General features: G+C 35.1%; 2 long non-coding RNA genes across 3 annotated transcripts in view; one reads left to right on the top strand and one right to left on the bottom strand.

Annotated features, from left to right (window-relative positions):
- Positions 1 to 21355, top strand: part of LOC138700213 (uncharacterized) — a 69947-nt gene extending 48592 nt beyond the window's left edge. Inside the window, exons 3-4 of one of the 2 annotated variants that reach the window (XR_011332303.1) lie at positions 20087 to 20253; positions 20363 to 21355. This is a non-coding gene — a long non-coding RNA (uncharacterized lncRNA). Of the gene's footprint in view, positions 1 to 20086 lie in introns of both variants that reach the window. The other variant, XR_011332302.1, reaches the window with a different exon arrangement.
- LOC138700212 (uncharacterized) lies at positions 913 to 25926 on the bottom strand. The gene is made up of 5 exons (XR_011332301.1): positions 25547 to 25926; positions 24547 to 25443; positions 24213 to 24450; positions 11321 to 11549; positions 913 to 1808 (listed from the first exon to the last, which is right to left on the bottom strand). It is a non-coding gene; the product is annotated as an uncharacterized lncRNA (long non-coding RNA).
- Between the last annotated feature and the right edge of the window lie 1884 nt (positions 25927 to 27810).

The raw sequence follows: 27810 nt of genomic DNA, 5'->3' as shown, positions 1-27810 counted from the left end.
TAAGTCTCAGGGGCCGGAGCCCCAAGCCCTTCCTGCCATCGTCAGCTGAGAGACAGGCATCCTATCTGAGCCCCTGATAGAGCCAGGCATACGGGCTGATGAGCCCCAAACCCTTCCTATATCAGCATAGGAAATCCGTAAGCACTACTACCCCCATCTATTTTTTACTATTGCAGATGATAGATGAGGGGTAGGTGGAGTGTGTTGATGGAATGATAGAGGGAAACGGGAGTACCCCGAGACAAACCCTCTGCAACGTCTGCTTGAGTCACAGTCGACATATCACACATGTATTGTAGTACTGGCTGTTGCAATTTTTTTAACTTGTAGTGTTGCATTGCGCATTGCGATTGTATTCGATGAGGATATGGATGTAGAGAAAGTTGACATTGAGGTGTTTGTGATCGAGAATGAGAAAAGGCCATATATTTAGGACATTCAAAATGAAGAGTACAAGGACAGAAACAAAAAATGTTCACCCTGGTATGAAATTTGTTGTGTACTGTTTCCCAATTTCATGGAACATTCCGACGCAGAAAGGAAATGTGTTAATAAGTAGTCCTTGTCAAATATTTCTCGCATAAGCCTCTACAATAATACATAAATTATTTTAATTTATGATATTTACTTTTTACTTCATTAATTTTTCTATGTGCTTTTTAATAAAGTGATAACACTGATAACATTTCAAATTCATCCACAGTTAATTCCAGATTTACCACGAAAATCGTCTGTAGCTGCATTTAGATTGGCAACAGGCCATGATTGTTTGGCCAAACACCTGCATAGAATTGGAATATATCAGTCCCCTAACTGCCCATTGTGCAACTCAAACCAAGAAATGGATTCGGAACACCTCCAAATCTGTGCTTCATTGGCTGGCCATGATAATATCTTTGAAAAATGTTGGAGTGCAAGAGGTCAAATGACTTTATTGTCAAACGCCTGGCATTAGAAAACAACAACAACATTTCAATTTCTGAAAATAAAACAAACAGTAACATTACGACGGCTGAGAACCAGACTGTTCTAAGTCTGTGTTTCATTGTGTTCCAGTTCTTCTCTGCATATATGAATCGAACAAAATTGTAAATATTCCTCTCCATAAGGTTGTTATGAAGCTATTCCAAATTGTTTCATGAAGCTTTGAATGTCAGAAGCTTAAAATAGCTCTCCTGAAAAAAAAAAAAAAAGTAAAATGGACTTGGAACAATCTGGTTCTGGGCCATCGATTAATATATTTCATTTCAGTAAACTCTATTTTTTAGTATTGATACTTCCTTCTAATTCCTCTCTCTTTACCTTCTATTAAAGTACTGGTAATGTACGTACCGTAATATATTTTCTCCAAAGTGAATACGAAATTAAATGCACTTATTACAGCTTCATTTCAACAATTAAATGCATACAATTATTGGCATTAATTTACCATAAATGTCATAGACAGCATTGTATTGGAGGTATAGCCAATCTTCTGAAGGCATTTTTCAGAGTATGATACAATTATCGAAGCTCAGAAATGTCATTTTGAAGTTAATTAAAATAAACTGATTCCTTCTTGTGCAACTTGTTAAACAACACATAAAAAGTTCCTTATAATAAAGGACTGTTGACTATTGGATGCACTCAATGTCTTCATCTTTACTTTTCGAAGTACACTAGTACTGCACGGTAATTAGCATCTATGGCGACTGTCCACCTCAAATCCTTCCGTCCGTCCTTCATCTGCTCGTGTGACCTCAGAATGGTGCGGCTGCCGCACAGCTGCCTTTCCACAGACATTCCTCTCGTGTGAACCGGGCAGCCTACTTGTATGACAAGAAATGGAAAGGATTAGTCATTCACTTATTTTGGCTGTCTCGGTTTAGTACATATGGTAATGTATGTTGGAGAACTTAAAACATATCGGGAGAAGTTTTCTTATGTTTCTAGAATGTGCTCTAGCAAGAGTGAAAAGCCTATGTGTGTGAGTGTTGCCTATATGGTGTTATGGACTAATTCAGGTATTTGTACGAGAAGAAAAGGAAAGGACTACTCATTCACTTCTTTTGGTTATGTCTATTTAAAACAGGTTTCTGTTTAGTATGCAGGGAATGTTGAATATACCTGGCTATTTTTGTTGTTCAAAATGTTATAGCAAGAATGTTAAATCTATGTGTGAACGTGTATATAAAAGTATGTGTATATAGATAACAAAATTATTGTATTATCGTTATTTTACGAGATGATGTTCAAAATATAAGATATGTGATGTAATAGGTTAGGCAAGTGTATTTACTCAAGAGTAAGTTCTGTTAATATTTTAAAAGTGTAACAGGGAGTGTTTGGTTAACCTTACAACTGTCGGAAAATTCTGATCTATGTGTAACTTAATTATTCTAATGTTAAATTTCATAAGGAAATAAAATGATGGAATGACACCTGGATGAGGGACCACTATTGACGATAAAGCGGCAAGAAGTTTTTTAAAAACCACCTGAAACCCTGACACAAGAAGAATAAATGAACTCATCTAGCGATTCTGTGTGATTCTGCAAACATTATCGTGTATATTTAACGCACTTCAACAGTTCACAACATATATTATGAATTCAACATTTTTTATTGAAAGTAAATGTTTAACGGTAAGAAATATATTATATACAAAATAAATGTTTAATAAATTCTATTCTATTGGTAGTTAGGCCTACTATTTTGTCTAAATGCACCTCTATAAAAATGTAGTTTTTGTTATTTAAACGTAATCAGAGTTTGTATACAAATCGAATATCGTCGGTGAAGAAACAATACCACGTAAGTAACAAAATGCAAATTTTACAGGGCAAACAAGAAACGTAATTTAAAAAAAAACTAATCACTTCCGCAATGTGAAATTCAGCATGGTATTAGTAAATAATGCTAGAAATGTGTACGGTATCCGAAAATGAAATTATATTCCAATTTTAAGTTATTTATGTTAGTTACGTGGTATTAGAAGGCTAGCTGTGAAGATTTATGTCAGTTACGTGGTATTGCATTAAATTAGTTTTCACTTAATTTCAATGATAGAACATTTTTAAAGTGAAGAAGTGTTATAATTAAAAGAAGTAAGCAATGTTTTGGTACTCTTAATTTTATTTTTGATATTACTTAAGTTTTTTACAGAAAAATATTGTACTTGTTAAACAATACTTGAAAAGGTTTCCTGTAAAACAATCACCTTGAAAAAGATCAATATGATGTAATTATAATTATGTTTATTATTTTGTGAGACGTGTCAATGAATTATAGTGTTGCTTTTAAGAAAAAAATTGTACCATCAGGACGATATTGTATTGCCCTCGGATCAGTTACAGTGGGTTCATTAGTTCCTCTTCCTGGGCGAATTGAATAATAAATCCAAAATATTTTGTCACCATAATTTCTGGATAAAGAATAATCTAAATGCTTAACAAAGTAAGGTGTGGGTTTCTTTCTTGCTTCTCTTGTTATTGAAACATTTTAACTTGCATTCAATTGCACTGTGAACTGAGTCACACTACATCTGAGTGCGACCCTCCTCTAGATATTTTTGGGTAATCAACACAGAAATTGCTAGACCAAGGAGGGCATTAAACATGACTGCATTTCTATTTTGGTATGTACATCCATCAGAGTACAAAATTACTGGCAGAGGATTTTCTTTTATGCAGTCAGTCAATGCATTTATGACACAACTGGCGAAAACCAACGCCACCAATTCTGCCTGGGTTTTGTTGAACCAGTAACACATGACATCATGATTTTTCAAGTTGTAAATTGTAAAGTTATGCACACATAACTTAGTCTTACAATACACAGAACTTGCCTGTATGTATGGAACTATTTTGACTGCCAGGAGATCCATGTTGAATACATTGCCCAGTTCCATTTCAGCATCCTCTTTATCCTTTTTTTTTTCTTTTCGAGGTTCCTTCTTCTTTCCATCATGTTGCAGCCATACAGCTTCACTTTTTTTTCCCGGTTTTGTAACTACAACAGATGTCACATTGATTTTTTCTCGGGCTATAAATGCTGATGTTACTTTCCTGGAAAAGCAGGTTGAAATATCTCTGCTCAGAGGGTCAGTATTTTCATGTGCACATCTCTGTTTATACAAATCATGTACTGAATTTTGGAATGAACTGTAGGCTCTAAATAAAGTTTGCTTGTTGACTGTCGACAATAATGGGAAGGTAGTTTAGGGAGACTGTCAAAAAATGTCCAGAGAAATTGTGTACCTTCTTCCTTTTTGTCCTTTTTGGCATGAGTGTGGAAAACAGTAGAACAAGAGGACATTCCATGCTTTGAATTTTCTAACCAATACCTGATACACCAATCTTTTATTGCAAGAGTATTCAAGAACAGTTTCTTGCACACTTGAAACTTTTCATTGCCCACATGGAAATGATACAACAAAGTATCTTTTCTTCTTGACTCACTAGTACTCTTCCCAGGATGTTTTGTCGGGATTACATCCACAAGACCGTTTACGTATTGTTTTCTCTGATCCCAGGTCATTCTATTCCAAGATATATAAAAAATGTCTTGTCTTTCAGCATTACCAATTACATTGCATTGTTTGAATTTTGATTTTTGACACATTTTGGAATTACATGATGCCCCTAGTTTCCTTGAGTCCCTGTGTGTGTCATGCGTTACTTTTCCAGTTTTCAGCCTTATATACCCAACGTAGGCTCTCTCTTTTTTGCAGTTTTCACAGAATATTGTGTACGCTTATTACAACGAAACTCAGTAACTAATAGGTACAGAAGTATTGATGTGTCAGATAAGTGCATACACCTCGAATTGGCGGGAAAAACGATGCTTTGTGGCACACAGATTGACGTGTGTGTTTCCGTAGCATTGTTGAGAAATATTAAATATTAATATTAAGTCTTTTCCTTCGATGACCCATATCAACTCACCCATATTAAATGAGCATGTATTACATTTCAATTTGTTACTGAAAAAAATGTAAAACTCCTTTAATTCAGTTTAGTTATATTAAAGTATTTTCCGCCGTACGCATTACTGTGAGATAATATCTATTTGGAGGTACACAGCTCGCACACTTTGTTCATAAAATAGCCTACAGCATTATTTTATTCTTCCGTGTTGAAATGTTTCTTATTCAGTTACGCGGTATTTCCAACAAATGTACCCTGAATGCAGTTAAGCAATATTGCATGTAGTGTAGTTATGCGGAATTTCAGTAATATTTTCAGGAATTCAAATATGCGGTATTGTTTCAACTCCTTTTTCTCACATTTACATGGTGAAATTACACTTTCCCGCGCTATCAAATGGTGCTCGCAGTGTTAGGGATGCCAACGCACCAGAAAACAAAAAATCGTCAAAAAGTCAGTTACGCGGTATTGTTTCTTCACCGACGATATGCTACCTTCAAGTTTTGCATAAAGTTTCATGAAAATACATTAGGTAGGAAAGAAGTTATAAATTTTGTTTAAATTCAATCCCTATAAAGGGTAGTTTCCCTTACACAAATGTAATCAGAGTTTGTACTCAGATCAAATAGCTACCTTTAAGTTCTGGATAAAGTTTCATGAAAATATATTAGATATGAAGGAAGTTATTAATTTTGCCCAAATTCACCACCTATAAAGAGGTACCGTAGTTCCCTTTGCACAATCGTAATCAGAGTTTATACTAAAACAAATATGCTACCTTAATGTTCGGCATAAAATATAATGAAAATCTGTTGAATAGGAGAGAAGTTATTAATTGTGTCCATCTAGATTAAGTAATTGGGACATTCCATGGTCATGTGTGGGACATTTGTACTAATTTCTTAATCACATATCTTCATATAATTAGTTAAGTAAATTTTTAAATTAAAAGTCTTGTATGCCAAAAAGAAAGTGCCAACAATGACTGATTTTTTGAGCTATGAAAAGTTAAATCTTTTTTGTGTACTTGGACAATACAAGACACAAGATGGTCACGTGCAGGACACATGCATTTCCCTAACATAACAAATTACTGAGTTATGATAGAAAATTCAGCCCATCTGCTAATGCTGCCATGCTGTATTTTTTTCTGAATTACTTGCAGAAAATTCTATAATCTCACCCAATCACATTGAACAAAACATTAACTGGTGAGCCTGTAGATTTTTTTTTTTGTTGGTCACATGTGGGACACAGGGGGTCACGTGTGGGACTTTTACCCTTATGGGAGGAATTAAAACAGATGACTGTAAATACTCTTAGGCTATTATACGTAAATTTTTTATGGAATAACAAAAAAAATTATAAATATCACAAAACTAAGGAAACATCAACAAATTTTAAAAAGGAATGTTCTTCATAAAGAACACAATACAACAGTTTATTCTACTTTAAAAATGCTCTGAAAAATAAAAAAACTCCATGATTATTCACAACATCTAGAGATAACAGTTTCTTGACACTCTCTTGTTGGCTGTAGGAGATACGTCAGGTCGTTCAGGCCACTTGAAGTGATTTGAAATTCCAGCCTGTACCAAAGCCGAGACTTCAATTTTGTCACAAGCATGTACCTGCAATTACTTCAGAGTCAGTATAATGTGATTCTCTGCCACGTAACAGGTATGGGTACTGCTAACAACCTGTGAGGCTAGTTCAGCAAAATATCTGGGTAATTATAAGTAGGCCTACTGGTTTTCGTTTTTTATGAAATTAATTTTTTTAATTATTTGATTATTATTCCTAATGTGAAAATACTTCCAAGCAAAATCTATCTAGTACTTCTCAGAAAGTATAGGGTATTTCAAAAGTCAGTTCGAACACTAAACACCGCTATAAATATTATAATATTTGAGATAGGGAAAAAAACAAAAACATCACAGTGTTGGGCACACAACAGGGTTTGCAAAACATTGGTAAGATGTCCACCATTCTCTTGTTCAATGTATAGCATTCTGTCTGCGACACCATGCACAGCATTTTCCAGGTAATGTCTTGAAATATTGGCAATTTCTTGCGAGGTGGCATCTTTCAGTTGCAGTAGGGTTGTTGGATGTCAGGAAAACTCGTTCTTTAAGGCAACCCCACAACCAAAAGTCGGCCGGATTGAAATCTGGAGATCGCGGAGGCCACATTGTTGGAAAGTGCCTCCTGATGACTTTGGTCGGAAAAAGAACCTCAATTACGCGTGTTAACTCCACCATTAATTTTTAGTAGGTTATTTTTCGACGTTTTATCAACATCTTAGGTTATTTAGTGTCTGATGAGATGAAAGTGATAAAATGCCGGTGAAATGAGTCCGGGGTCCAGCACCGAAAGTTACCCAGCATTTGCTCATATTGGGTTGAGGGAAAACCCCGGGAAAAAACCTCAACCAGGTAACTTGCCCCGACTGGGAATCGAACCCGGGCCACCTGGTTTCCTGGCCAGACGCGATAACCGTTACTCCACAGGTGTGGACAATAATGGAATAAGACAGACTGTTAAAGTAAATGGGGAGCGCTACTAAGCATGTTACAGAACTTCGTCATCCCTAGACTGAGGAATCACGATTTGGGCGCTCCACCCCACATCTTTATCCCTGAAAAACAATTAATTAAGCAGATGTTTGACGATCGTGTCATCAGTAGGCACTTTCCAACAATGTGCCCTCTGCGATCTCCAGATTTCAATCCGACTTTTTGGTTGTGGGGTTACCTTAAAGAACGAGTTTTTCTGACACATCCAACGACTCTACTGCAACTGAAAGATGCCATCTCTCAAGAAATTGCCAATATTCCAAGATATTATCTGCAAAATGCTGTGCATGGTGTCGCTGACAGAATATTGTACATTGAACAAGAGAACAGCGGGCATCTTCCCAATGTTTTGTAAACCCCATTGTTTGCCCAACACTATAATGTTTTTGTTTTTTCCTTATCTCAAATATTATAATATTTATAGCTGTTTAAGCTTGAACTGACTTTTTAAATACCCTATATTTCCAGCATCTTTATCATGAACTTATTTTAAAATTCTGACAATGACCCATCGCTCCATATTATTTCAACTTCGGCTCATCACTACCTGATCAAATGATTTCATCATATAGAAAGTGAACACAAATACAATGTCTTTGTCTTAGATTGGCAGTCAGAATAGATAAGGTACATTTTACATTGTCCTTTATAGAAAACAGCTGCAGTAAATAAAAGTACACTTGTGTGTGATCAAAGAGCACTTTGAATTTCTAACAGACTTGGAGAGCAAGTTTTGTTTTGATTACAAAGGTGATAAAAATAAAATTGCATACATGTCCCATATAGGATGGTTATGTGTGGGACAACAATGAAAATCATTATTTAATTGTTTGTAATTAATAAAATAATTTCAAAATGTGGTCATGCAATTGTTGATTAAAAAAGAAGGAAAAAAGTTACTCGAAGTTTTTTTAATGAATATATTTCTTTTGCAAAACAAAATATAACCTATTTTGAGTCACATGTGGGACATAGATGTTAATTCTTTTCACTGGCTTAATTAATAATTACTTAACACATTTATAACGTTATAATAATAAACTTGTGTTAAAATATATATTCACTTTTCACACAGAACAGGAAAAAGTTGCACAATAATGTTTGTTAAGCAACTGAGAGTCTCAAAAACAATGCAGTTTCAGTCTAGTGGGAAATGGCTGATAAAGGTCATCTTAAATGCAGATGTACCACAGTTAAATTTTGAAGCAATTGAAAAGGCAATGTGTTTCTACTTAATTCAGGGTTTTATGTACCATTTTACAAAACTTTTACCTGAAAAAAATAAATTATGATAAATTCATAATAATGTCCTGTTTTTCATGGAATATCCCAATTGCACACTGTGCGATGCGGGCTGTTGTGAGGGAGGCAATGAACCTCTGGATTTTCTAAAAGCAATTTGTAATTAAATATTATTGATATTGTTATAATAATTATTATTACTGTTGTTGTTTTGTTATTATATTGAAATTTAGTTAAAGTAGTATTTTATGAAGAACAAATTGATTTTAAGTACACATTACTGCAGCAAACTCATATACATAATTAACTTAGGTGATAAAATATGTGTACCTTAACCTATAATTAATATATACCACATGTATATTTGAATCGCACGTTTTAAAAAGAAACAAAGTCAAAATTTGCATTTTTTTTGTGATGAAATGATTAATACTTTCATGAAGTACTGATTTGCAAAGAAATGAACTTAGTCAGTCAGACCTTCCCCTGTATCTCTAACATCAAGTTGATATTTATAGTATGGGACTCGTACACTCGTATTTAACATATTCATGAAAATAAGTTTTTTTTTTTTTTTGCTCTCCTAAAATGTAGCAAATTTTGACTTAGTTCCTGTCTAAAATGTGTTATCCTTTGAAATATTAATACATTTCTCACTTTCATTTCATTATGAATTAACACAACGCAAATGAGAGCACAGTCCCATGTGTGGTATGGGAGGATTTCGAAGTTTCATTTTCTCTCTATGAGGCCGGGAGGGGAACATCCCTATGCACCGCGAACTGAGGTCTATTGTGCACCCCTGGGATGAGTTGTAGCCCAATGACCGCACCCATGCTGAACCGACCTAACCCCCAACACCCTAACGACAGTCCCACCATCCCTTTAAGTCCGTGTACCATTCCATCTCAACAGCCCCCACATTCCCCCCCCCGCAAACGGTCTGAGGTATAGGCCACCCCTATCGTCGGAAGGGAAGTGGGTTCTGCTGCTGGGTCACCAACTACCATATCCGTGGAGGCCAACCGAGAGCATCAGGAGCTTCGGAGGGCCGCCGCAGGGGCAATCTGAAAACCAAGAATACAAGCAGAATGATAAGGAAAGGATAATGAGGGGGGGGGGGGAAAGGAAGTGGCGAGAATGAGTGGGATTCCATATGCCTGATATTCATCCATAGGAGTGAGGAAAAAACCTCACCCAGGCAACTCGTCCCAAGCGGGGAATTGAACCCCGGCCTGCTACCACGAGACCACAGCAGTGGACTTTCATTAGTACTAGAATTATTATTATTATTATTATTATTATTATTATTATTATTATTATTATTATTATTATTATTATTAACGGTATCATTGAAGTGGGTGTAAATGTAGAATTGAAACTATGTTAATAATGCACATACCGTCAAAAACTTGCATTTTCAATTTATTTTTAAGTGCACATGGTAGTTTCCTAGTACCCAGTACTCGTCATGTAAGTTTTTTTTTGTGTTTGCACAGTGGTTCCTTTCTGAAAAGAATTTCAATAGTTTGTTACTAGATGTGATTTTAGTCAGTTTGTAATATATTTTTGGTCCAGGGAAAATACACATCTCTTATGAATATACAACAATGGCTGACTTAACGGCTTATGTAACGAGTACCGGGTACTAGGAAACTTCCCTAATTATCTGGTTTTAGGGCGGAATGCTGTAGTTTCATTCATGTTTTTGCATTTAGCCTATTTCGGTAATTTGTTTTCGTGGATAAATACGCAGAGAATCCAGATATGAAACTGATTAATATTATATTTATTTTTAGATTTTTAATAGTATTAATAGTAATGAAATAGGTCAAGGTACAGTACCTATTTAATAATTAACACAATATATAAAATCCAGCACCGTACTTAATTATTCTGCTCAGTGGGATGAATATGTTCCTTTTTAAAGCCTACAATGTTTTTTGTATAATTATTTGGTTTTAGGGCAAAAAACTGTAGCCTAATTTCTTCTTCTGCATTTAACCTATTTCGGTAATTTATTTTCGTGGATAAATTCGCAGAGAATCCAGATATGAAACTGATTAATATTATATTTTTCTTAGAACTTTAGTAGCCTAGTATTAACAATAATGAAATATAAAAATTCTTAATATTTATTTTGTAATATTACGATTATATTATAATTATTATTGGTGACATTTCAGGTTTTTATTGATTCGTTTTTCGTGACTGTATACATTTAGCCGTTGAACTATTCTCCAAACTTAAAATACTATTTAAATACAATTTACGATTCACAGAATTCCACACTTTCAGAAGCGCTGCATTCCACGATTCATTTTGTTTCTATTTATTGATAAGAAAGGATGGCCATAAATAATATAATGTATTAAAATCATGAATTCTCATTGCCCTCAGTAATTTTTATATTGCATCACGCGTTAGGTACTAGTATTTTTAAATGTGTCTTCTAATCGAGGCTTAATTATCAGCTTCCAATATACACATTTATTCGTAGAATCGTCATTGATGCTACAAAACGTAAATGTTTTTATTCCCTACTTATTGTTGCAATTTTCAAGCAAGAATCGTAATATAACTTAGAAAGCTTACCTCAGTGGGAAGAGGTTTATCCTAGTTGTCCCATGGGAATCGAACCGAGCTCCTCAATTCACGTACTCTCCATAAAGCGCTATCTTTGCTTGCTTTAAATGAAATCAAAACTCATAATGGCGGTCCAATATGTCATTTGCATAGTTGAAGAAGGCATTGTTACGCGTTGGGCGATGATCGCGAATTCCATAGAGAATGAAAAAATGGAACTAGCGTCAGAGAGAGGAAGCTGTAAATAAGAAAATTGATAGTACATTGAGAACTTTCGATCTGACTTTAAAATTCCCCTGTCGTTTTCATACTTTATATTTAAAACACAATTGATATAATGTACATTTTATTATGCAGTTATATATTGCATTCCTGTTACTTTATTTTTGTCACTATAGAAATCACAAATCGTTACTTTTTCCGAGAATATTAATTTCAAAACCCTTTGGCTTAGAGATCTTCGTCTTTTATTAATTTTATATCTGTAAATTCATTCTATACTATGTTGGCTGCGTTTTCATAATACGAGATGAACCTTAATGTTGCGATTGTGAAGTTAAGAAAACATAGTTCATTTGTATATTTGGTTTTTAAAAAATTACATTTCTTTGCATGTGTCCCCATTTTATCTGGAACAAGTGAAAGTAGATAGTTGAAATTACACCATTTTTGTATCATAATTATGTCAGTCATGTGGTGATTGAAATATACTCGTAGAGCAGAAACTTGTGTAGGAGTCAAAACTTTTTCAATTAATAATACAATACAAAGAAGTTAAGTCGACAGTAGATAATTGGAATAAATGTATATTTCCCTAGTAATTAGTGATGGGCCGCTCATGAGCGAGTCGTTTCGAATGAACGACTCCCGCTCCCTCCTTACAAAAGAGCGAGTCGTTCATTGCATTTCGCTCCCTACTCTTGGGAGAGCAAGGCAACTTCACCTCACTCTCTTGCACGCAGTTTTTTCACATCCAAGAAATTGTTTGTTTGTTTTTGTTCTTCAAAATAATTTATGCCTAGTATTTTGTTAATAAGTTGCCCTTTGGGGTGTGGAAAGGGGTGCTCCGATTTTTTATGGGGTGCTTGCGCACCCTTTCGCACCCCCCTAGCGACGTCCCTGTTTACCAACACTTTCAGAACTGTTTTTAATTGATCTGTTTATACTACATACCGATCCTTCACGATTGTTACTGGTTCCTAAAATAGCGTAAGTAATGTAAATGGGCTCTCTCCCTCTGGGATAACATGGAAACTTGCCTTACTCTACGTGTACAAGAAGCTTTTCTCCGCATTCACAGACCGATGCAAACCGATTCGAATGTCTATTGCAATGGCATCTATTGAGAAGCATGTGTACTATGTCATACAGTTAACAACCCGCTCTGCAGTTATCATAGAAGAGTCGGAGCGGTGCGGTGGTGAAGCGTAGGGTGAGTGATCACTAGAAGCGAGCTGGTTGAGAAAGAGGGAGGACACTGTACTGCTCCGCTCTTTTGAACGACTCCTCAAAAGGAGCGGGAGTCAAAGAGCTAGCTCGCATCAATGAACGACTCCGACCCATCTCTACTAGTAATTACTTTTAAAACTAATGCTGATAATTAGCATTGCATTTCAATTTTCGAAGCTTGTACAGTAGAACCCCGATTATCCATCACCCTATTAACCGATTGGCAGATTATCCGATGTCTTTTTCTAGTTCAATTTTTTTATTGCAGAGAACAAATGAAGCTCTCAGGAGGTAATTAATTACAAGCCTTTACCCTTACACAGTATGTAGTAGGAGTGTTTTCGTTACTGGCAACTGGGACATTTACTTGTGGGAAGGGGTGTTTTTCCCCAACTTGTAAAATAGACACTACTGTACATGCTTTCAAAGAAATTACCCCAAGAACTTTCAACTCATATACCATTCAGACCTTCTTCTTACTATTCGAGTGGGCGTAATGTGTACTTCTATGCAAAATGTCTTCCACGGGTGTCAAAAGAAAAGGTGTTGTGCTAATTATCGAAAAAAAACAAAAAACAAATAATTGAGAGTTTTGAGGAAGAAACTGTGGCTCATTTCATACGAGATTGGCGTTACAACTCTGCGATATTTATTTTAAAAAAATACAAGAATACAATTGTGCAAAGTACGAGTACGCAAATCTACAACACGAGACTTCAAATTTTCCTGTCTTCCATCACCCTTGGTCCTTAGAACCCGTTGTTGACAACAGAACTTAAATCACTGAAGTTCTCATTCATTACCTAGCATGTCAAACACCATCACGGAGAAAATTACGAAATTATAGTTTAATTCACGAATTATCCGATTTTTTCGATTAACTGTTCAGTTCATCCCCTTCATTACCTCGAATAATAAAGGTTCTACTGTATTTGAAAAATTCATTAATTTCAACGAAAATAGTGTCCATTCCGGAATCCTAGAGGATGTTGATGAAAAACCATTATTTTTTTCTTTTAGCTATAAAACGTCCTTTAGTAAAGAATTAATTTTATTTTACAACAAAACAAAATAATGTAATTTTTTGTGTTGTACTAGCTGAAAGCCCGGGCTTTCCCTTTTTGCTTCTAATTTTAATCAAACTTGTTAGATTTTTCAGAAATCTCGGAACTCAACTATATACAAACAAAACAAATTGCCTTTACTATGCTTTCTCGTCCATAAAGATGAATCTTTACATAGCGTCACTTACATCAATTAATAAGCTTCTTAGCCAAATACCTGCCAGGGTCAACTCAATTTAAAACAGTTGTAGATCAGGCACCGAAAAGAAAACATTTCATCATGTGCCTTACGTTCAACTGGTTTTTAATGTGTATGTGTGTATATACTGTGTATATATATATATATATATATATATATATATATATATATATATATATATATACAGTGAAACCTGCCTTTGCGGTCACTTCATTTAAACGGCCACCTGGCCAAATGGCCAATTTTCTCTGGAACCAATTGGATTTTCTATAAGAACAATACAAATTCTCTCTTTATTTAGCGGCCACCTCATGCACCGGCCAGAGGCCAGGGTCTATTTGGATTGGAACCTGACTATAACAGTCACTGTCCAACAGAAAATATTTTCACGGATACTGTCTGACCTATTTTTTCAATGGTTAGAGGACAGGAAGCAATATAAAGAGGACAATACCTAAGTGTACATCAGTACACCCTCCATGTCTTGGGGTTAGTTGGTTACTGTTTTATGACTCTTTTGTCACTTTCCACTCCGACCCTGCACAGCTATAAATTCTTACTCGTTTTTAAAGGATTGAAACACGGACTTTTTCTATCGAAAAGTCACAGTATGTTTTAGGTCAGTAGTTAACCATTCGAATTTTTTATATTTTTTTCTCTCCTCTTTCTATCTTTCTCTATTTGGACCAGCTTTCAGGAATTTTTCTTTTCTTCACTCAGTTGATTTAGGGGAACTGTGACGTTAGTTTGAGAGAGAAATCATGTCTAACAATAAATCTAGAGTGGTGTTAAGTTTAGAGGTGAGACGAAAAGTGATTGAAGAAAGTGAGAAGGGAACATCTGCGAGAAAAATTGCAGAAATATTCAAATGTGGAAGGACACAAATAAACGGTATAATTAGGAATAAAAATGAAATATTAAAAGAGTGGGAGGAAAATAAGCATGGTGGCCAAAAAAAATGAAGAGAGAATCTGTGTTTAGTGATGTGAATGATTTCATTTACGAATGGTTCAAGTGTGCGAGGGCAAAGAAATTGCCAGTAAGTGGGCCTATGATTCAAGAGAAAGCTCTTGAAATTGCCAAAGAACTCAGTGTAAGCAATTTTGTTGCTAGTAATGGGTGGTTAGAGTGCTTCAGAAAACGACATAACATTGCATTTCGATCTGTGTCTGGTGAAGGAGGTGACATTGCAACCAATGATATTGAACAATGGAAAAACAGACTGCCTTCAATTCTTGCGGACTATGAACTCAGAGACATTTACAATGTCGACGAAACAGGTCTTTTTTTCAGGGCCCTCCCTAACAAAACTTTATTTTAAGAAAGGAGAGTGTAAAGGGGGAAAGTTGGCAAAAGACAGAATAACCCTACTCTTTTGTTGTAATGCTGCAGGAGAAAAAGGACCACCTTTAATGATAGGGAAATCATTAAAGCCCAGATGTTTGAAAAATGTTGACATGGGCTTATTGGGGGTGAAGTGGACTGCCAACAATAAAGCTTGGATGACATCATCATTGTTTGAGAATTGGCTATGCGATTTCAATTCCAAGATTAAACGACAAAATCGCAATGTGATCCTGCTCCTGGACAATGCACCGTGTCATCCTGAAACGCAATTGTCAAACGTAAAATTGGTGTTTCTTCCCCCAAATACGACATCACACTTCCAGCCCCTTGATCAAGGCATTATCCAGTCATTTAAACTGAGGTACCGCAAGCGAGTTTTGAAAAGGCTAGTTGCAAGAATGGAAGAGACTGACAGTGTGACAGAACTCACGAAGACAGTTAATGTTGGAGATGCCATTTCATGGACGAAATCTGTCTGGAATGAAGTTAGTGAGACTACAATAACAAAGTGTTTCGCAAAGTGTGGGATCATCGCATATTCGAGTCCTGCTGAACCAGCGCCATCCCAACCTGGTGAAGAAAACGACATTGACGCAGAGCTTCAATCTCTGGCATGGGCAGCAGGAGTTAATTATGACCCAGATTTTGACGAGATGCCTATTGATTGCTTCGATGATTTGAACGGCAACTGGGAAGACCGACTTAAGGCAGAGTATCAAGGTAATGTTTCTTTGCAACATTTTGCATGCATATCAGCATTCATTAAACAGTATTTTGTTTAATTTCCTAATATATACCGAATAGGCCTAGTGATGAAAATTAATTCCTCGCCATCTTCCATAGGTGTCCCTGTACCTGAGGAAGATGGAAGTGACACCGAAAAAGAAGCTGATGGCATAAGAGATTCGGTCTCAAGTTTAAAAGACGGTATTCTTGCTCTTCAAAACATAAAATCTCTGTGTGAAACAATTGATAAAGACTTTAAAATGAATGCAATGGAATCATGGAATAAATTGTTGGACACTTTAGAGAACTGTGCAGTGAAAAGAAAATGTAAAAATCTAAAACAGTTGACATTGAAAGACTACTATACTGTATAACATACATAAAGTGAACTCCACAATGTGAAATGTAGAATAATTTAATGTAATACTGTAGTGCTGTAGTTCTAAGCATATTTAGTATTAACAATACAGAATAAATTAATATGCATGATTGTTGTGCTCGCATAGTACTAAAAAGTCAATGAAATTCAGTATTTTCATGCTCATTCATGAAAAACCGTAACCTTAATCAAGCGGCCACCTGATAAAACGGCCATTTTACAAGGTAATTCAGATGGCCGCTTTAGACAGGTTTCACTGTGTATATATATATATATATATATATATATATATATATATATATGTTTAATCTGGTATAGTTAACACCAACAGGTCTTCTCTTCCACACCACCAGAAATACAAATAAAATAACAGAGAAAATAAAACTATAAACTAAGTAAAGCCAAATGAAAATATATAATATATAAAGGCTAGTCACACAAACTTTAAATGAGTTAGTACTGTCTTGAAGTTCAGGAAAAAACAAAAACATACCCCTCGGTACCTATACCCCAACTAAAGCGATGACTCAATGTTCTACAGATCTTACATTTTATCTCTGCCTGTTAGTGTTCATTAAATTTCAAGTGGCTTATCTTATTCGTGGGCGTCAGCATATTGAAAAGCATTACAACCTTTCTGCCGTCTCCATTATAAGATCTGTACATTGATTTGAAGCTGTGGTACATAAATTTCACGTAATTTCATGTCTATGTGTGCTTTCACTTGAATTTCAGAGACAGCTGATGATATATAAGAAATTCCCTCGTTTCCAGTGTGAACCCGTTGTGGTGTCATCATGAGCCAAAATTTCTCTCTTTATCAGTCGTACCAAAGGATCATATATACGTAGGGCTATATAATGTAATTTATATTGGAAAAATTTTTACCCCCTTGACTGCTGTATGCTCGCTTACTTTATTCCCTTTTTTAATGACTTGAGAAATTATACCTAAAAAATTCAGAACATATTTTTAATTGTTTATTTTATGACGCTTTATCAACTACTATGGTTATATAGCGTCAGAAAACTTCGAAAAAACTTCTACCAAGTAACTTGTCCCAACCATAATTTGAATCCAGGTCCGATCGTTTCATGGTCACGCATGCTAACCGTTACTTCACACTAGTGGAATCCAGAGCATAGTAATTATGTAATATATTATATGTATTGTATAATTTCACGGGGTCATTATTTAACATAATTATATTCTGACAGACACATATTTTAGAGATTCAGAGATTTTTCTTTCCACAACTCTTAACATATTACATTAGCAACATGATTACACATAGAATTTCGTAGTAGCGCATTTTTGGACATTAACAACAATATTTTGAGAGATATGTTACTTTATAATTGAATCGGTCGGAGCTAAAAGGAATTAACTCACTTTTGACAACCTTTCAGGAGAAGCAAAAAATATTCATCTAATAACACAAATATTATATTTTTATGTTATAGAACACAAAAGAACATTTAAAAGTCTTAGTTCCTTCTTCCACCGTTCGATGCACATGACATCAGTTGTTCAAATTGTTGCATAACCCAAAACTTCATATTTTGACTTAATTCCTTTTAGCTCCGACCGATTCAATTAATACAGTGTTATTTTCAGTGGACTTGCATACATTCAGATACTACATTACGAACATGATGAAGGTACCATTGAATTTATTTTTGTTATGCGTACAATTCCTTTCTTCTCCTCTATTGCATTTACACCATGTCCCTTAGAAGAATCGAGAAATAAGTGCTGATTTAAAGTATAAATAATGGTTTTATAACATAACCTTTTGTATAACTTGATGTAAAAGCTCTCCGAATTTCGGAGAATGGTCAGTGCAACTCGATGTGTTTGCCTCGAGCTACCCTGAAGACATCTAAAAGGTACTCAACCTTCTCCCAAGTGTTCCATAACATTTGTGGGGTGATTAGTGCAGCTGCATTTATAATGTGTTGTCTCAGTTTTTCCAAAGTGCCAATGGTATCACGTTGGTACACAACACTTGTCACAAAGCCCCAGATGAAGGTCAATGAGCGTCAAGTTGGTTGACCTAGGTGGCCAGGCAAGGGTTCTCCTCTTCCGACCAACCTATTGGGAAAGTTTGCATTCAAGAAGCCACATACTGCTCCACTGTAATGGGATGGAGCCCCAGGTTGCTGAAGAGCCGATTCTGGGAGAAGCTGATCAATAACAAATGTTCTGCAACATGTCCAGATACACATTCCCTGTGACTGTTGCCTCGATGAAGAAGAATGGTCCAACGACGGAATGTTCTACTGAATGGCGCCAAGCTTGTTTCCACAATAAACGTTAGTGTGCATGCACATGAACATGCAACTGTTTTTAAACCATTGGTGCATAAACTTGCACAGTTTCTGCATCTTGTCAGATGTAAATCACAAAGATATCTTCATCTGATTTTAAATGGTGAGCATTTATTTCTCGATCCCTCTAAGCAGGACATGGTGTATATAAATGTTTAGGTGTGCTCACTCGAAAGGAAAGTACATAGTTAACATTGCGAAAAACACGGAGTTTCTAAGTGAATGTCTGCAACTTTGAGCGACTGTACTTGAGCTTTATTTTAATACGACCATTACAAATGCTAGTCGAACTGAAATTGCAGTTGCTTAAGTTCTAAATGCATGTTAGTGGGTATCATAAGAATATATGGAATATAATGATCTTCTCCTTTCATTTTGCCAGATAATATTTCCATTTCTATTACGTTTTGCATGAGCTCTTCACATCAGTTGTTGTTGTCTGTAGTTTATTAATACTTAAATGTAAATTGTATTACAGCTGTAATAGCCCTAAGGCCATACACTAGTGTAACATTTACTGTGTAGAGTTTTACACTGTTGGTGAATGTTACTTATGTCCCGCCCACTATAGGAACTGCACTTGAACTGCCAACATAGAAAACAAAAAATCACACTCAATTGCTTTCACCTTCATCTTGACGTGATAATAAAAGCCTAAACTAACCTAACCTGTGTCGGTGTCTATTCCAAAATCGGCGGAAGTCGCTCAACGCTCAGTGGGTGGTGATACTCTACATTGACCAAAACTAATTCTGCAGCAAGACCAATGTGCTTTTTTACCTCAAGAGATATCCCACCTTTGCCACAGCCTTTACAGAGTACATTATTTTGTAGTACACTAGATAATATGCCAACATCTATAACCTCATTGGTATCACTAAGACCAGTTACACACTATACCGAGAGATGTGTAATGTGAAATGTGTGCCGAGAAATGCGCGAGCGAGGCGAGACAGCATTGTCCACACACTGCGCCGAGAAATGTGTAATCGAACCAAAAAGTACAGAATACATAATAGTTGTCAGTGTCGCGCGGTATCCATCTTAATTTAACCTATCACTGTGTTTTCATAGTGTAGTTGTGTTGTTTTAAATTTGTACAGTAATACTTTGATAAATTTAAATATGCTGATCTATGTTCTGTATGGCAGAGGAAATAAGAGTCCAAGAACATAACCTATCATGGATATGTATGAGAGATTAATGGCATTATGTACGCAAATATCCGGAGTTGTTGTTGTCTGTAGTTTATTAATACTTAAATGTAAAATTGTATTACAGCTTTCCAAAGGATCCTGAGGTTAAAGCTGTTCAAACACCTCGTGTTGTCGTTGCAACACAATTTGTTCCAGTCACTTCAGGGAGTTGGATGTGGATCGCACGACCTTATCATATGTGTATCAGACAGGGGGCTGTGTTGTATATATTTGCACCTTGAAGAACCAAAGGTTAGTTAGATGAGCATTACACTGATAATTAACCATAATAATACTGGTATATCCATTCGCTACTGTGTATAAAGTAGGCTCATTATGTTATATGAATTATTATTTTCAGGAAAGAAGAAGAGTAAAACGAAAGTTTGCTGAAATCTTCCCTCACTCTACTGTGACAGTTGTAGACGAAGTTGGGACCTCCATTATGTCATTGGAAACTGATACTGAAAATGAAATTTGGGTTTTATCGAAGAAGAATAAGGCAGTTAAGGAAAGGATAGTTTTGTGTACAAAAAGAGAATAAGACATTGCAACAGTATAAATGGCGAGTGGTGAAATCAGTGGGTGATTTAAAAGATGTGTTGGAAACTGTGAAACAGAAAATCTTGTTTGGATACGAGTTTTGTGATATGTCACGTTCCATTTCAAAGACTTTTGTATCTCTTCTCAAGATACATATGAAAGGTTAATGGTAAAAAGCAAAAGAAACAGTGTGATGAAAACGTACCTAGCCTACCGGTAGCAATTAATTTTCTTTTCCCTAACACATATAACTTTGTTAAAGAATTTGATACAGCTCTTCCTAATCCTCGGACTCTATAGAAATGATACAAAGTTCATTGTACAGATAAATGAGATATTCATATTCTTAGCATAATATAAATAAAATGTTAATATACAAATAGTTTTGTTTTTTCTATGTTTATTATGTTGTAGTCTATAGTTTGAACCTTATAAATCATCCAATGTCTTAATAAAAATACAGCAGTGGATCAAACCAAGAACCAACAGTTTAATAATACTAAAAAGGTAAGTAGTTTACGTAATTTCGTGGTGCAAAATATAAATTAATGAAATATAACTTTTATTTTCTTTGGGAAGTTATATTTTGATTGTTACTCCATTACCATGAAAAGAAAAAGATTTATATTGCATAAAACTGCAATAAGTGTAGGCCTATTTGACAGACTCTTTGATGCGAAAGTGGCACTGGCTCTGACAATGTGGTCATAATAGAGGAGGTGTTGGAGCTTCTTTTATTGCACCCAATTATATAAAATATTTGAAAAAATTATCAATATCAGACGTGATAGTTCCAGCATGGGTTACTAGGGAAATGACTAGTTTTCATAATATTGTATCTTGGACCTAACTGCAACAATGCATTAAAATACAAAAGAATCAAATCTGTATAATTTCAATAAGTGTGGGCTACAAAATCGCATTAGAATACACAAGTATCAAAAGATTTTTTATTCTGAAAGTACAATATTATATGTGGCTGCAAACCAAAACCATGTTTTACTAGGTTATACAACTCGCAGAAGTCAGTGAAACGAAAGAAAATTGTGCCTTCTTTGGTGTAATTTTTCTGGAGAATTACCATTATTCCCTCGCTATATTAAATGGCATGCAGCAAAATCGTATTTCACTTTATCGCGAAACGGAATGATACTGTTCACTTTTTCATGACCAGGAACAGCATTCTCTTCAGTCCAATAATGAAACCCCTTCATCACGAGTACAATGAAGAAAACTTAATCATTAATAAATTATCGTGTTGACTAGCAAGTAATACATACAGTAACATCTAATATAAAATCATATCTTTTCATTGTGTGACCTGAAAAAAATTACATCAGTAGTGACGTGGGGTTTGAGATACCCCATTTCATTTTTTTGGCTTTTTACTGAATATGACATGAAACATACTGAAGGAAGTATTGCAAGCAGCTAGACGAATCCCCACATAACAAACCAGAGTATCTAGTAGCAAACAAAAAACAAAGCAAGGTGGGGTGTGTCAAACCCCACGTCACCAATGCAGGGTAAAGTATTATGTGATCATGAAGGCATAATTTCATTCATAGCCAATATCATGTTGATTGGCATTGCAAATTAGAAACTTAACCTAATTAATGTCTGATTAAATCGATTATCTGCTTCCATATTTCTTCTTTTATTTGAAGACCTCCCCGGAATAAGGATATAACGAACAAAACTGTAAATTCATGTTTCAGTAGAAAGGAAAATTATTTCAGGAGCACATTTCATTACTATCACAATCATTTCACTAAACAGGGATACAAATTTATTCAGCCATTGAGTTCAATGATTTGTTATAAATAAATGCTTTAAAGTTTCTTTTCCTACCTACATCACATATTTTAATAATTTGATGTTACATTCCTTTTTCCGGCGACGTCTTCAATTTACTACTATTATAGTTATCGTCTCATGTATCATACTTATATGTATGACACCGAAAAATTTCAATGGCCGATCTGACATATTAGAACAATTTTGCTATGTTTTCTGAATTTAAAATAGCTGAAAAATGTTTTCCCGATATCTGTGTGTAACTGTAATCGTTGACAGAGGTCGAATGTGTCTTGAAAAATTCGCTGGGCTAGCGATCAGAGCGAGAAATGTGTTTGCCTCGCGCGAGGTGAGCGAGAAACTCGTAGTGTGTGACGTTCCATTTAAAACAATGCTTTCGATTAAACGCATTTCTCGGCACACATTTCACATTACACATTTCTTGGTATAGTGTAACCGGCCTAACACTGTGTTCTTGTTGCAGAGTTTCATAAATGATTTTAGAATTTTCAAGTTTCTTTCCTGATGCACAGCCACTATTTACAGCATACATGGGCAGAATTTTCAGTTACGTGAAGCACAACATTACGCAATACTTTGTTTATTAGGAGGCAGAGTAGGAAGGAAGATTCAAACTGCGACCAGCGTCCGCTTATCTTAATTGCTAGGGTGTCCGCTTATCTTAATTGCTAGGGCGTCCGCTTATCTTAATTGCTAGGGTGGTCAGTGGCAGATTGTTAGTAACCATTAATAAAGCATACTAAACACAGGAAAAGACTTGAAAATGTTATAATTATTTTTCTATATACATATACAAAGTGTGCAAAAGGAAATTACTGATACACATACAGACATCTGCATAAACAAAAGCAATAAATTATGACTTTTTATATAAAAAATTCGAAATATAAGAAGACTTAAGGGGAGCAGGTACTGCCTATCTCAACAATGTTAAATTCAGGTACGCACAGCTCAGAAACTACTTGAGATAGAAAAACAATTTTTACAACACTTATCAATCTTAAAGTCCTCTATTTTTAAAACAAAATGTATTATTGTAGCTTTAAAATTGTGGTCCCAAAAAAATAACATGTGATTAAAATTTAAAAAAAAAATTAGATCACAATAAAAAAATTTTTATCAATTATAGGAATTGAATGTACTTAATGAAATTATTCTAATACATAGATAAAGGTTATAAATATAACATGTAAAAATTTCAAACCTCTATGTTCAATGGTTTCAGAGCTACGCGTACCTGAACTCTGTGATTTTAACATTGTCGAGATCTGCTCCCCTTAAACTTATTTAAACTGAAATAAACCATGTAATATGTATTTCTTCATGTATTATTATTATTATTATTATTACTATTATGAATTCAATTTCTATTATTATCAACGTCGTTCTCAACGATGTTCATTTCTGAAAATGCAATTGTTTCGAAGTCAGGTTCAAAATCTGACACAGCAATCCTTAGTTGAGCAGTTAAATGTTCATCTGTCAATCTCGATCTCGTTTTACATTTCACATAATTTAACTTTGAAAAGAACTGTTCACAGATATATGTGGAACCAAACACACATGCTATATTTGCAGCAAATGTATGCAGTCTGGGGTACTTATTTATGTCCAGTTGTTTATAAATTTCTAGACCAGTTACATTGACACATTTGCTTTTCAGAAAAGTATCATTCTGTAAACAAATTACTTCCATTTGCAGATACGGCCTGACATCCATGATATTAACAGAAAATGGATTGGCGAAAAGCAAGAAATCATTATGCTTATCATGGAAGTCATGAAATCTAACATTTATATTATTTCGTGTTTCAAATTTCCAAGCATGCTTATGTAATTATCATTATTACCTCTGTTAACGGGCAAAGAAAGTAAACAAGGAAAATAATAATATTGCTGTTGTTTCAATTGCTCCATCCACAAATCTAATTTCATTACGAAACTTTTGATGTGATCATAAAGGTGTACAACGTTCTGGTTTCTTCCCTGCAGCTGACAGTTCAGATCATTAAGATGCCCCGATATATCACACAAAAATGCCAAGTCTCGTATCCATTCATCGTTATCTAATTCTGGTATATTCTTTCCCTAAAAGCAAATAGAACAGTATAATTAATTCATATGATAGAAGAAGTGTATCATTAACATCAACAAATTTTGATAGATTTATCGAAAGCCCCTTACCTGTTGTTTCATGTAATCGGCCACTGAAATTCTTAAGTCGAAAAATCTCTTCAGCATTTTTCCTCGACTGAGCCATCTAACCTCTGTATAATACACAAGATCTTCATAATTCTCGTCAATATCACGGAGGAGTTGCCTGAATTGTCTGTGCATTAGAGCTTTTGATTTGATTTTATTAATTGTTTTTGTAACTACATCCATGACATGTTGTAAATTTATTATTTTCGCAGATAAAGCTTCTTGGTGTATGATACAGTAATATGCCTGCAGTTCTTCAGGTTTTCCTATGTTCTTTAAATGAGATTTTAAGCGACCAACAAACCCCAATTTTTCTCCACACAAAGCTGGTGCGCCGTCAGTAGCAACAGAAACCAGTTTCATCAATGACACTTCATTAGTTTCTAACACACTGCACACTGCTTCAAAGATGACTTCGCCAGTGGTTCGGGATTTAAGGGGCACTAAGTCTAACAAGTACTCTTGAGGCGACAAAGTGTTGTCTACACCTCGAATGAATAAAACAAGTTGGGAAGTATCAACAAGGTCAGTTGTTTCATCTAAAGCTAAGGAATAAGCCACAAAATCTTTAATTTTAGTTTTGATTGTGTTCTTAATGTGGTCACCAATTGTTTCAATTCGCCTACCGACAGTGCGCCTAGATAACTTAATACAGTACTCTCGAAATTTTGTGTTTCACTCGGACAGATTAATTCTGCAGCTTTAATCATATACTTCTTTACTGTCTCCCCGTCTCTGAACTGTTTTAAATCACGGGCGAGTTCCCAAGAAATTGCAAAACTAGCCAGTAATATTCTGTGTTATCTACAAATTTTATTCTCTTGAATATTCTGGTGTTTCTTAAGGCCACTTAATATAATAGTTTTGCACGTTCTGAACCTAAAAACAATTTTCAAAAATTATATTTAGTATACTGTGCAAATGTTAAGATCATAAATTTTCTTCGGAATAGTGCGAAAAAATAACATTTAATTTGTCTTACCTTCTAATTCAGCATGTTCTTTATGACGTAAGGAGTAATGTCGTTGTATATTAAATTTATTAATGCCTAATAGGATTTTCGAGCATAACATACATCGCATGTTCTCCCCTTCTAAACAGCAATAAAACTCTTCCTCCCATTTCTCGTGAAAAAATCGTTTTCTAACGCGTACACACTGCTTTGATAATGCCGAATGTGTTCTTGCGTTTACCAACATTCTTCTCTTCTTAAATACTTTCAAACTACTTCTGTAACCCATATTGTAAGAAATTATCACAAAATGCACATCTATAATGCAACTCAACTGTATCGTAACACAATTAACAACACGTGTATATCACAACCATGTAAACAAACCAGTTGCTACGAAACAAAGCACAGGACGCTAAACCAGGTATGCCAATACATATAAATTCCCTACAGTGAAAAAAATTTCGCATATACTGTAAGGCGAAACAAAGCTGCTACGAAACAAAGCACAGGCCGCTAAACCAGGTATGCCAATACATACAAATTCCCTACAATGAAAAAAATTTCGCATATAAGGCGCAAAATTTGAAACTAAGATAGTAGTATGCCAGCTGAACAGGAGACACGCCCACTTTAAATGTCGCTGTCCATTTAAACCGAAAAAAAAAAAAACATACTTAGGAATCAGATACAAACTTAAATCATGGCTCATCTGAAAGATAAAGCTTCATAGATCAATAAAACACGAAAAAATGAAAAATTCAAGATTTTTTGGCTTACCGGGTCCCCTTAATGTTTGAATATTGAATTTTATATATAACATATTGCAAATGCAACAATCTAGAATAGAGCATTACTAATGCTTCTTGCACAATATGCAGTGTTACCTTCAAGAAACAATTAGATTTTAAAAAATTTATAATGCTTTTGGAATTTTCATTAAGGTAAATGTATACATTAGGGGGTGAAAATTTAAATCAGGCAACATTTAGGGCTCTCAATATTTTTAGCTATAAGAATACATTGTTATTAAGAGATTTAACTATTTTTAAACAATTTTTCTTTGAAATTGTTTATAATAATATTTTTTTTGTTTAAAAAATTTAATAAAATGGTAAATATGATACCCTCTTTCCTAATGAAGCTATTTTCAAAATTCCTTCACTGTTTTATAGGAAAAATGTTTGTCTAATGCCTGAATAAACTTTGAATAACATTTTGTTGTAATTTACCATAAATATCTTAAATTTTGTAAAATATTAGACAAAAAAGTATGCAACCTTGAAGAAAAAAAATTTTAATGGGACTGTGAACATGTAGATCAAATTTTTATTTGATTCATGCACTAGATTACATTCCAAGCTTCAAAATGATACCAGAATCATATTTCTATCTTTTTTCTTGGATGAGATATGATGTTTTCCTTAAGCCAATATGTCAAGAAACTGTACTTACGGGAAACGGCAGTTGAAAGTTAGGCTGTCAAAATCCTCCTGCTTCATACGTTATACCCTCAGCAGTAGTCTTGCGATCCACCTTCATTTTTTTTTCTTCCTCTCAGGTATCTTCTTCTGCTTCTTGCTTCTGGTGTAGCCTGATTTCTCTTCATTATATCCTTTACAACCTTCGAAGAAGTTGTGATCAGTCCAGGTTCAATTCCCATCTTCCTTAGGATGTCCAGCTCCACTTCAGGACCACAGTTGTAGTGGCACACTGCATCCATTACACACAAATTCAGTGTTGCATGTCCCACATAGGTTTCTTTTGGACACCTTTTCCAGATCATCCCATTGAAGGACTCGTTAATGTTCTGGGTCTTCCCATGCAGGCATTTCTGCAACATCTTATGGTCCGTCAGTCTTTCGTAGACCGGTTTCATTTGTCTAATCACTGCAATGGGAATACCAGGACCTTCATGCTTGTAAAGGATGCCTTTTGCTTTGACCACTTGATAAGTGCACCAACTGTCTTCACCTAGTGGACACTTTGCATGAAGTGGCTGGCTGTCATTTGCTGCGACATTGAACATAGAGGCCCAGATAGCTCTTTTCATTTTTTCTACACTTTCTGTGTTAGACCTGAGGACAATACCAAAGTAATTTTGAAGTTTGTCTCTGTGGGCTTGAGTCAGTTTCCCCTTTCCACCGATCTTTTTGGTCTTTACTAACTGCCGAAGACTTTTGCCTAAACGCTTTTGGTAGTGCCCCACACATTCTAATTTCACAATCTCTTTCCCATCATATGAGTCAAGTTCAGATACAGTTTTGAAGCTTTTTGAGTCGCCATCTCCTAAA

This window comes from Periplaneta americana, chromosome 5 (assembly GCF_040183065.1).
Source record: "Periplaneta americana isolate PAMFEO1 chromosome 5, P.americana_PAMFEO1_priV1, whole genome shotgun sequence".
Classification (NCBI taxonomy): domain Eukaryota; kingdom Metazoa; phylum Arthropoda; class Insecta; order Blattodea; family Blattidae; genus Periplaneta; species Periplaneta americana.
This window is presented reverse-complemented; position numbering and strand designations above follow the sequence as displayed.